Source organism: Poecilia formosa, unplaced genomic scaffold, assembly GCF_000485575.1.
Source record: "Poecilia formosa unplaced genomic scaffold, Poecilia_formosa-5.1.2 Scaffold106, whole genome shotgun sequence".
In the NCBI taxonomy this organism is placed as follows: Eukaryota; Metazoa; Chordata; class Actinopteri; order Cyprinodontiformes; family Poeciliidae; genus Poecilia; species Poecilia formosa.
The window spans coordinates 1,186,370-1,197,699 of NW_006800045.1; the positions used below are offsets into that span (position 1 = coordinate 1,186,370).

Sequence of the window (11,330 nt, forward strand, 5' to 3'; positions counted from 1 at the left end):
AACAAAGACACTAAAGATGGGTGACCAACACTGTGAGGACAAATCAGAAGAAGAGGAAGAAAAAGGAAAAAAAAAGAAGAAAGAAAAGAAATAAGTGGAAAGGAAAGGGGAAGAAAGAGAAGAAATAAAGGAAATATGAACTGATTTACAACCAGAAGGAAAAATGGCAGAACGGTAGTTGTGCTACCCGGACCATAAAGAGGGACGGACAATGATGGCAGTGAAAGAAACGGTTAGTCCGTTAGTGTGACTTTTAAGCGGTGATCTGCTCGTGTACCAAGCCTGTGTAGAGTCTACAAAGAAGCACAGAGGCAGCCGGTAAAGCAGAGACTTTATTTTTATAAGAATGTGCTGCTGGATTACCTACATTCTGTATTTTCAATATTAGCGTTAGCTTAGCCACTGGATCTGCTGCTGGAGAGGCTCATTAACACCGTTTGTCGTTGGTTTTTCCAGAAATAAATGTACTGCAAACATGAAATCCTGTCAGTGTTTAACATTTTAATATCTGGTTTGATAGCTGGAATCATTTTTGCATTGTGATTTTTAACTGATGAATTTGGTGAAATTAACAGCTAAACAGTTTAATTTAAAAATTAAACATTAATTGAAACCAAGTAATAACTTGAAAGTATTATCAATAAGTAAATGTTTTAAATGTAATTAAAATAACTTAAGTTATTTTGTTCATTTGACTTTATGTAATCACTTTTGTTGGTTGAGATTCTCACTAGTGTTGCTCAGTGTTATTTTCATTGCAGTCTGATTAAAATATTAAAATGTAATACAGGTAGATTAGTGATATTTATTTATTTTTCTTTTTTGCGGTTGTTTAAAGGTTTTTACCTCCTTCCTGACCAACTGATAAATAAATGGGAGATAAACGAAGATAACTTCTTGGTCTTTTCAGTGGAATCTATTGTGAAAACTGCCTGGATTCATCGTCATTTCCAAGTGGGAAAGCTGCACAAATTAAAGGAGAATTTGACAAACACTTTGTTCAAAGCAGTTGTGCATTTTAAGTCGACACATTGAATTGCTGGGATCTTCAGCCATTCTTACAGACTGAATGAATTTGATACCTTTTATACAGCGTTACCAGATACCTTTCTCATGCTCCTCCCCAGTTTCATCCTTCTGACTATCTGAAGGACGCCCCAATTATTGGGATGGTTCTTAAGACAATCTTAAGATAGTCCTGCGTTTCATGAGTGATCTTATGTCATTTGTCAGCCAACAGTGCCAAAGGCCTAGTTGACGCGGCAATATTTTAAAATTATCAGCCAGACGTGACAATAAAATAATGTTAGGTCTAAGAGGTTCAGTCGTACAGTGAGTGGTGAATACTCACACAACACACACCAACAGATTTTAACACGCCAACATGCAGACGCCAGATGGAAACTTTTACAAAGTCTCATACGTGAGTTCAGAGTAAACAGAGACAGACTAATTGCGACAGAGAAAAAACACTTTCTCTTCCAATGTCCACCAGACTTTCTGGTCCATCATGGCAGTCGTCTTATCTCGGATGTGTGTTGATATTTCCATTACCTTTTCTTTTTGATTGGTTGAATGTCCCACTCAACAGGCTGCATTCTCCTTTGTTGTCGGTGTGACCACCACACAAGCTACGATGTCGGGTCAAGACAATCCGATTGGAGACTGGAGCTGTCCCTGTGTCCTTCTGCGTGGACCAGACCACTCGTGAAACTCAGCACATGGCAGGAACATCTTGTAACATTATCTTAAGAACCATCCTGATAACCGAGGCGTTCAGATGGTCAGAAGGAGGAAATCTCACCATGTGAACCAGACATAAAATGCTCCCTATGCTTCTTTTTGATTTTATTAACATTGTTAATCTAGTCACATAATTTTCTTGAACACTTCCATTTAATTTATAAATCTTATGAATTTTTATTGATCTCTTAAATGTCAATGTGTCATCATTAAATAGATTTTGTTTCCCTTATTCCACCTTATAAGCATTTTTATATCCACATGTCTCTTCTCCTGTTTGCCTTGGTTTTGTAACATCCTCCTGATGTGTCAAGGAAAACAGAGCAGACCATGTGTCTTTTTACTGTGTAGTTACTTTTTCAGCTTACTTACTAAGCTTGTGTTTTTGTGAATCTTGGAGTTTGGAGGCATTTACGGTATAACAGATCATCCATGGCAGACGCTTTGTGAAATGTTTAGACATGATTAACATATGCTGGTTTCATTTTGGACCGTTTTATGCCTCTGCAGTCTCACACGTTATTACTAAACCACATACTCACACAAAGTCATACACACAACTAACACAAGAACAAAGAAAGTTCCCAATTGTGGGACAAAAAGCAGTTTGGCTTCTACAATAAAAGACATTCCCACACATTTGCATCATGCTGGGCTTTTGTATAAACCATAAACATGCAATTACCCACCGACCTCCTGTTGTTGCTTCTGTTTGTTGCTGAACTGCTCTGAGAGCTGCAGCATAGCGCCTTAAATCTGATGATTACGCGCGCGCAGCAGTTGGAATCATCTTTCATTTTTGTTGACAGTTATTACTGCCCAATTAGTGCCTGCACACACAAATCGCATCAAAACTCTATATGCTGCAAAATAGCAGGTACTGGTCTTGAAGGGAACTCAAATTTAACCTTTTTCCTCAATTGTCTTGTAATAAGAAAAAAAGGTGTTTCTTATGTTGCCATCTATCCCAGTGTGATGAAAAACATGGTAACTAAATTTGAAGGATTTGTTGTTTTTTAAACAGTAAATCCTTTTCTATTAACTTCTTCAAAGCACAGTATTAATTGGCCACTTGGGAAAGAAATCCTAATGCTCTTTGAGTGCCCTCAAGTGGTCAGATTAATCAGAAAGTAACTGACCTTAATGTTCAAGCCTTTAGCATCCTGAGGTAGGTGAAGTCTGGAGATAAAGTGACGTTATTATTTCTGGGTCATTCTTGTGATTTGTGCTCCTGTGGGAGGAGTACAGATGTTCTGATGTGTGAGTTGTGGTGTTCACATGGTAGAATTTCCTGTTTGATATTGCTGAAATTGTTTTTAGATCACAATAACATGATCAATGACAGCATAAAAGTATTTTTGTTGTCTTAAGTGGGACAGAACCTCTAAGTTGTAGAAAATCAAACTTGTCTTTATTATAGAAACAGGATACCTTCCAAATGTGTTGTTACCTTTTCATGTCAGGGTCACAAAGGTTCTTTTTGGTAAAGCTGCCATCTTGCAGGAGATTTAAACCTCAAGCAGAAACTAATTGATTTGATTTGCAGCAATCAAGTGAACCACTGCAAGGAAGTGGACAGGCTAAGGGTCCTGCTGCTTTCAGTGCTGCTGTGCAGAACTGTGTGCCAACTTGGAAAAAAAATACGTAGGCAGTTTAATTTTGGTGCAAATTAGGATCTTTGACAAGTTTCTTTCTCTTACAGTCGATTGTAACAAAATCTGAATTATTTTCACAACCGTAAAGGTTTCCACTCATATGGGTATATTATGATTCACTTTTCTTATGTAATATTTTAAATTGAGTAAATCTGCAGTTCTGGTTCTTCATCAGAAAGGTCTATCTCAGACCAAGAACATTTTTGGGGCCGTCACTGAAAGCAACACTTTCTCCTGTGTGGATGGATTTTCCTTACGGACCTGAACACAGCACAGCAGCTGGTGGTGGCAGAGGTGCTGCTGCTTCAGAAGGTCAATCTGTGAAAGCTGCCATACAAACACCGTGAAAGCTGCTCAGACTTTACAAGGCCAGAGTCACTTTTCAGGCATCTGTGTGCTTTTATGCTCATGTGGTTCATGTCTTTGTGTGACAAGGACAAAATGTGACAGATTTCAGTGAAAATCTAACACTATGTAAGCTGTGTGAGCTTTTTCATGCAGGAGTGAGAAATTTTGGTGCCTGTTTAGGAAAAAAAAAACAGTTTGCTTCAAGGTCATGAAGGCATCAAGATGTGTTGAACAATTTCTGTAAGAGCAATCTGTTTTTGTGTGTGAATACACTCCACAAAAACACCGAATGCTCCCAAGTATGTTTAGGTTTCTAGTACAAATATCTTAGTACACCTGAAATAAGACAAAACTAACTTACAAGTAACTTTTCACCAAGATAAAAAGCTTGTTTTAAGTCAACTACTAGTTCCACTGGTAGATTATGTCAGTTACAAAGTACAACATTTTCTTGTTAAGTGACATAATCTGCCAGTGGAGTCGTTCTTTTTATCAATATATAGGAATAAATGACTTATACTAAGCTCCTGTATGTTTCTGAAAAGTTACTTGTAAGTTAGTTTTGTTTTATTTCAATTGTACTAAGATTTTAGTTCTAGAAACTAGAACAAAACAACTTGATATGATTTGGTATATCTAGTAGAGAAAATACTGTTAGATACTATTAGATACTAGTCCTTAATAATGTAGTTTTCTTCTCTAAATGCAACATTTCTCTTTAAATCAGCTTTATTTATCTACTCTTATTAGAGACTTGTGCTACTGGTCCTTACTCCCATTAATCAGACAGGAAACTGCCGCAAGCAGCTTTTTTTTTTAGGAAAAATGTAAATTCGGTAAATGTAAAATTCCAATACATCAGTTTCCAGTGTTGTTTAATGTGACTACACCTACAAGCTGCCACATCTTCATGCAATGAGATGCTACACTTTTATTTGAGAAGCAAAGTCACTGATGTTGGGGTTATTTTTGTAGCTTACACTGTTTTTGATTACAAGGTCTAGCGTTTTTTTTTGTTGTTGTAGGGTAAGTGTGAAACAGAGACAGAACTGCTAAAAATAAAACCTTTTAGGGTAAGTCAGAGAGGTTGGGTAAAAAGCATGCCTTGTTGATTGTCATGAATTAGATTTAGCATCAGTGACAGCAGAGCCTCTAATATTTGCATGAACAGAGCAAACCTGAACATGGAGATGCTGTCAGTCTCCAAGTGGAAAAGGCTTTAGCACACTGTGGAGGGCACTGCTTTCTGCCGCGCTCAGATAGTCGAGTACAACCACTCCAGTAATACTACAGCCCAGGTTTTACTGTAGAAAATCATGTGTGTGCCACTATAACTGCAGATTTCACCTACCCAAACATTTTATACTGACATGTTACTGTAGAAGTAGAAAATAACAAGTTGGAGGGCTTTTACATCCAGCCTGGAAAGAGTTGGGTCCATTAAGTCATCTACAGCTAAAACCAAATGTTTACATATTATATGAGAGGAAACCTTAGTTAAACATTTCTGACATTTCAGACTAAATCTTTCCTGGGTTTGTTCAGCAAGAGTTACATTATTGGCTTTTCCCAAGCAGTAAATTTTATCTTTACTGATGTGAAATCAATAACTTATTATGATAAACTACAATGAATGGGACATCTCATGCAAAATCCACTTTTTAGCCCTTAAATTTAGTTTTCTCTGTACTTTGATTCATTAAAAGTCAGCATGGCTGAACGGAGTCTCTTCTAGTGTTGCGTAGATACCTTTAGATTCTGTTTGGTCATATTTTTCAATCCATTCATGTTTTCTCTATTTTCTATTCTAATTTAAACTATTATGTTACAGTATTTGCTGCAGAACTGTAAAATAACATTATGGACTTCCAGCTAACCAGTTTCACAAATCTGCCCATTTTATTTCTCACACTGATTTTGTTGTCTAAGTTCAAGGATCCTGAAGCGCGAAGTGGATGAGTCAAAATGTTCAGGAGTTACATTTATTAACCCAAACAATTCATTACACCGTTCCCAGCATCACGTTGCTGAAGAACTTATTCTGGAAGTGCTTCACTAAAACAAAGATGTCTTCCCTCTGAGATGTGGGAACATTTCCAAGAAAACTAAAATTTAACCGGGCGTTTTGAAGAGGTTCTCCGCCAGTATCAAGCAGGATTTTCCGGAAAACTTTGACCAGATGAGTGGTCAGTTCCTTCTGTATGAAATGACAGACACAGCAAAGTGGTACGCTGTAAACGCTAAAGTAGCTGTTAGCTCCTTGAGGTTGTAACTGTACTGCAGGTTTCACATTGTATTATTGTTATTAATACATTAGTATTATAAACAGTTTTTTGCCGTTTTTGTCTTGCTTCCAGCGACGTTTCTCTGCTGCTAAAGAATCACATCCCTGCTATCAAACTACAAAAATGGCCGAATGTTAGAGTGGGACGCTCTGTGGCCTGGAGGGAAGGGCGAGGTGAGGAGAGTCTCTGCTGCATTTATAAAGAACGAGTGGAGCTGCAATAGAGGCAAAATGCTTTCCATTTTATTTCAACCACAACTGAATGATACGCGTTTCTTCACCAACAGATCTGAACTGGTGCCTACTGTCAAATTGTGTTTGCATGTTTTGTTCCTCTCCAAAGCCTCGTCAGTCCTGAGCACTGATGCCAAATATACTTTAATAATCTCCAAACAGTGCAGCGTAGGTGCATCAAAAGGATTAATGCTACACCAAATATGTCACCTCACACAGCTTGGAAGGGTGGAAAAACGCAATGAGTAGGTGGATAAATTGTGAGCTTGTGCTTGTGTGGTATTTAGGTTTATTGGATCTTTTTTCTGCCAGAAGAAGAGATTTAAAAAAAAGAGGATCCAGAAGATGCTCGCAAATAGTTTTTTTTTTTTTTTTTAAGGGACCAAATGAGGCTTTAGCTGGAGTCTTAAAGGGGCCAAAAATAAAACACATTTCACAGTTTCTACTAATTCCAATAGTTCAGTGTTTGAGATGTCAAGCAGAGAGGTAGTAACTGGTTTTACAGAAGTTGTTAATAAACATCTTTAGCTCCAGGCCTCGTTTAGGCCTACAACTGATTTGGTTAAAAAAGCCCAGGTTCTTCTGCTAACTTGTTCATCTTTCACCTTCCAGTGGGATGTGAAGTTGTTGTATGTTTTAACGGCATAGCACCATGTAGCATGTTTCCACCCGAATAGCTGCTCATTCACACATCACTAGTGTTTCCATCTGATCCATTCTGCTCTCTGTTTTATGCAAATATACTCAACTAATGAAAAAACACTAAATTCTAGATATGTTTGTTGGGAGTGTAAAATATATTTGTATTCAGTTTGTAAAGGTGGGATTCTACAGCTAGAATGTTATTTTGTTCCATTTCTGCAGAAAAATGTTATTTAGAAAACATAAAAGGGTGAGACATCATCAGTCGACATATTGTTTGTTTCTGACAGGAACAACCTGGTTTTCAGAGTTCATCTCCCTGCAAACATGGACTGTTCTAATCGAAACGAATCCTCCAGCTGGATTTTTTATGCAGTCTGAGCAGATTTTAATTTAAAATCAGTCTTTGATGGATGAAGGACGGAGGGAAAAGATGAAACCTTGAGAAATCACAGAAAGCTTCTCTGCTTGTGCTTGACAAGATTGAAGCTGTAACTGTCTGTTTTACAATAGTTTGTTTAATTATCAGCATGGGGTGACTTTATCTACCCAGACTCCTGGTTGGTTGGATTTCCTTTGCATGTTAAGCTCAAAATAATCAAAACGTTATGTTACCATTCTTAAATAAGGCTGTAAATGGTGATAAGAATGAACATGATTATTTTTCTTGTTGTGTTACATCAATAATACACTCTACATGTCTACCAATATCCACTGTATCTGGCAGCGCTCTTAATAAGCAGCTGAATAGAAAATAGACATCTGTGTATATGTGTGTTTATTTGCATGCAAGCATGTGTGGGCAGCATTAGTAGAGACGGCACCGATTTGTGTTCCCTCTCAAGTGCCAAAAGGCTACATGCAGCAGTAAGAGACGGTGTTAGCCCTCCGTAATGTCTGCTGCCCCTCAGGCTGACAGGCTCAGGACGTCTGCAAGCAGCCAAACAAACACTGAAGCCTGGGGCCTGTCCCGATTCCAGACATCCTCATCCCGTCCACTCATCCGTCCAAAGTATCATCTTGAGCAGTTTGCTGTGATGCCCATCTGCCGCAACATTTGAAGCGCTGCCCGTGTTTGTACCAAAGTCTTTTCAGTGTCTGATTTGAACCAACACCAAAACCTAAAAGCAAATGCAGATTTGCAAATTGATCCATGGACCATCATGTTTAAACACCAAGAGCTGAAAAATAGTCTGTAACTTTGGGCTAATGAGCTGTAGGTCCTTGCTAGATATCAGGACATTACCACATCATCCTGGAGGCTAGTTAGTATATTAATAAGGCTTTTTTCTTTATTTTGTTCTGACTGAACTGAGAAACTCTGACCCCAAAGAATATTTAGGAATTTTGAGAAGCAATTTTTGCAAGATCTTAATAGAAGCAGGTGTTGTTGTTGTTCTCCAAAACCTTCAGCAAGACCTTGTAGGATTTTTTGTCATTGATCATTGGATGCATTTAGTTAGGAAAAAAAAGATTCTTTAAGGGATGAAGAGAAGAAAATATTCTCTTTACACCTCACAGGTTATGGCTGAAGTTTCATCTTCATATGATTAAACTACTACATTTGACCCTGTAAAATCCCAGAGGCAAATTCCTATTCAAGAGACGAGGCCAAAGACACCAAGACGAACTGCAAATTTAGCCGCAGCCAATAAATATTGAAGATGCAAAGCAGTGAAAACTGAGATGCTGTGTGTGGATTTATTGCTAGACAGATATGGAAGTCCTGACTGAGAGTTTACAGGGTAAACAAATTGCCTCTGTTAGCAACAAGTATTTAAATCTTTTTTTTAGTAACATCTGGTTAACGAGTTTGACAGCAGACTATCCACTCAGTAGTGCATCATATAACACACTGTGTTATATCATGTGATATGAACAGGATCTGGATGTTTTTTCATGGGAAAATAAAACTTTTCTCTAAGCCGACTGGTGGAAACTTGTGGGATCAGATTAAATTAACTTTTGTTTACGTCTAGGTTGTGAGAAATTATCGATTAATTTTTTGGTATCAATTTTTGAGAGAAATAAACAGCATTTAATTCTTTTTTATTTAAGAATCCAGTTGGAAAAGAGTTCATAAACGAACCACCTGTAGCCCACAGCCTTTTCTTTGACTATTTTTGTTATGGAACTTCAAAGGCTGTGACGCCCTCTGCTGTTCATGACGCTCAACTCCAGGAGACGCTTGTTAATCCCTTTTCTACCTTCTCTGTCTAGAATTTGCTTTCATGGACAGAGAGGCAGTCAGTGACACCAGTACTAGAAAAAGATGTTACACAATGTCATATATGCAGTCTATTATTTCATCAGCACTGGAATAAACTTGGCAGTCTTTGCTGTCTGTGTCTACTCTGAATCCCGCTGCTGCAGCCTTGGTGTAAATAGGCCATGCAAATACATGGCTTTTAGTACTGTTCTTCAAACTATGGGCACAAACTTCCAGAAGGAAGAAAAAAGACAAAGGAAGACAGAAGAGATTTACATCCATCTTGGTGTTTACCTAGAAAAATGCCATAATGTTCTTAAATTAAGCTGAGCTCGGCCTTAAAGCCCTGTTGATTTGGATGACAGTTGTGTTAGTATAGACTATGACAAAAATCATTATTTTGTCTCTGTGCAAAACTCGTAAGATAAATTGTACATTTTTAAAAAGTTATAAACATGTTTTTATGTTAGCTTGCAGCTATGTGACAGACGTCAATGCCATGTCTTGTATTTCTCGGTTCTATGATGATCAAGAGAAGGCAAAGATCAAAAGCCATTCAGTAAATCAGCAAGAATGAAGGAAAGGTCAGTTTTTTGGAGCACTGTTACCTTGCAGTGAAAAGTTGAACATTCAGGATGAGGACAGCACAGTTAGCATGAAAGTACATTTTATTTTGTAAGAATTTGTTATTATGGGTTTGATCATTATGTTAACTTGATGTTTTATATGTTTCAGTTAATGTTTCAGCAACATCCAAACTCGTTTTTAGGTGTTTTTGAAGTTTATTTTATTCTTACTGGTTGTCCTTGTGGATAAAAAAATTCTTTACAATCATTTATAAATCTCTAAATATTATGATTAAATTACAAAGCTCATGTACTCCAGGGTCCCTGGTCTCAGGTTTACAGATGATCAACATCTGCCTGCTGGTTAGGGATTTTCCAAAAACAACCGATCCCTTTGGTCTTTTATTTTTTTACAACTTGGTATCTTTAATCGTTATTGGTGTCTGCAGGACACCAATAAACTGCAGGACACCAATAAACTGCATTGTATATGCAGTTATATGTATAACTGCATATACAATGCAGTTATTTCATCACTTTCTATAAAGTAACAAAAGCTGGAACACAAAAAATAAAAGCAGCTTGTCATGACTGAGGGTTTGGTGAGGTGAGGGAAGACGCAGGCAGACCCAGGATGAAGGTGATGATGATGGTTTTAATGATGAAATAATCCAAAAGAACAGAATACAAACAGGTTTCACAGGGAGCAACGGGGAAGACAGAGATGTTCACACGACGAGGATCCGACAAGAGACAAAGATACACAGGGAGGGTAATCAGGTAACTGGACACACCTGGGAACAATCAACAGGGAAGACAGGACTAAACACAGAAAACCTCAAAAATAACTAGACAGAAAACAGAACATAACAGCTATACAATGTTTACCACTGGATTCCCCTTAATGCTGAAAGGTTAGACCTTCTTGACCCACTTTTCATCAGATGTCAGTCGCACAACGAAAAATAACAAAACCAGTTTTCTCTATTCTGTATGCACACATAAGCACACAGCAGAAACAGTGGGTTGCTTCATTAGTCGTAGTTAATAAAGTGTAAAGGATTTTTATTGGTCCTGACAAGCCAGCTGGCTAAGGACGCAACTTACCGACGAGAGGTCAGAGAGGAAGACAATGGACAATAAAAGGACAGAGAGAGAGAGAAAGAGAGAGAGGGAGAGAGAGAGAGAGAGAGAGAGAGAGAGAGAGAGAGAGAGAGAGAAAAGTATAGAGTTTGTTTGTTTGGGACACATTTATTGTAAAACATTAATTAAAAATAAACCCTTCAGTAAAAAAGACAGCAAAAAAATTAGATGAACCATCTAAATAAGAGAAAATGCAAAGGAAAGGCAGACGTAAAAAATAAGATGGCAGGAGATGGAAAACAAACACATCACACATAAGACGAGGTAATTAATGGGAAACAAGTAACAGGTGAAAATGAGCTGATGTGAGATAAAGGATTGACATGACATGGATGCACAGCTACAAAGATTAGCAGCAGGAGCTTAAAGCAAAGTGTGATGTGTGAGGAGAGAGTAATAGGGAAGGGAAAGTCTGTCAAACGTTTTGAGAAAGACAAAATGCTTAAAGAAAGAAAACACAACTTGGCATTGGCATTACTCGGTAACATACTGCCAAGCCATACAAC

The 11,330-nt window shown here is 37.8% G+C and overlaps 1 long non-coding RNA gene across 1 annotated transcript; it reads left to right on the top strand.

Annotated features, from left to right (window-relative positions):
* Nucleotides 1-243: 243 nt before the first annotated feature.
* Nucleotides 244-1,925, top strand: LOC107837032 (uncharacterized). The gene is made up of 2 exons (XR_001663005.1): nucleotides 244-318; nucleotides 839-1,925. It is a non-coding gene; the product is annotated as an uncharacterized LOC107837032 (long non-coding RNA).
* Nucleotides 1,926-11,330: the final 9,405 nt, after the last annotated feature.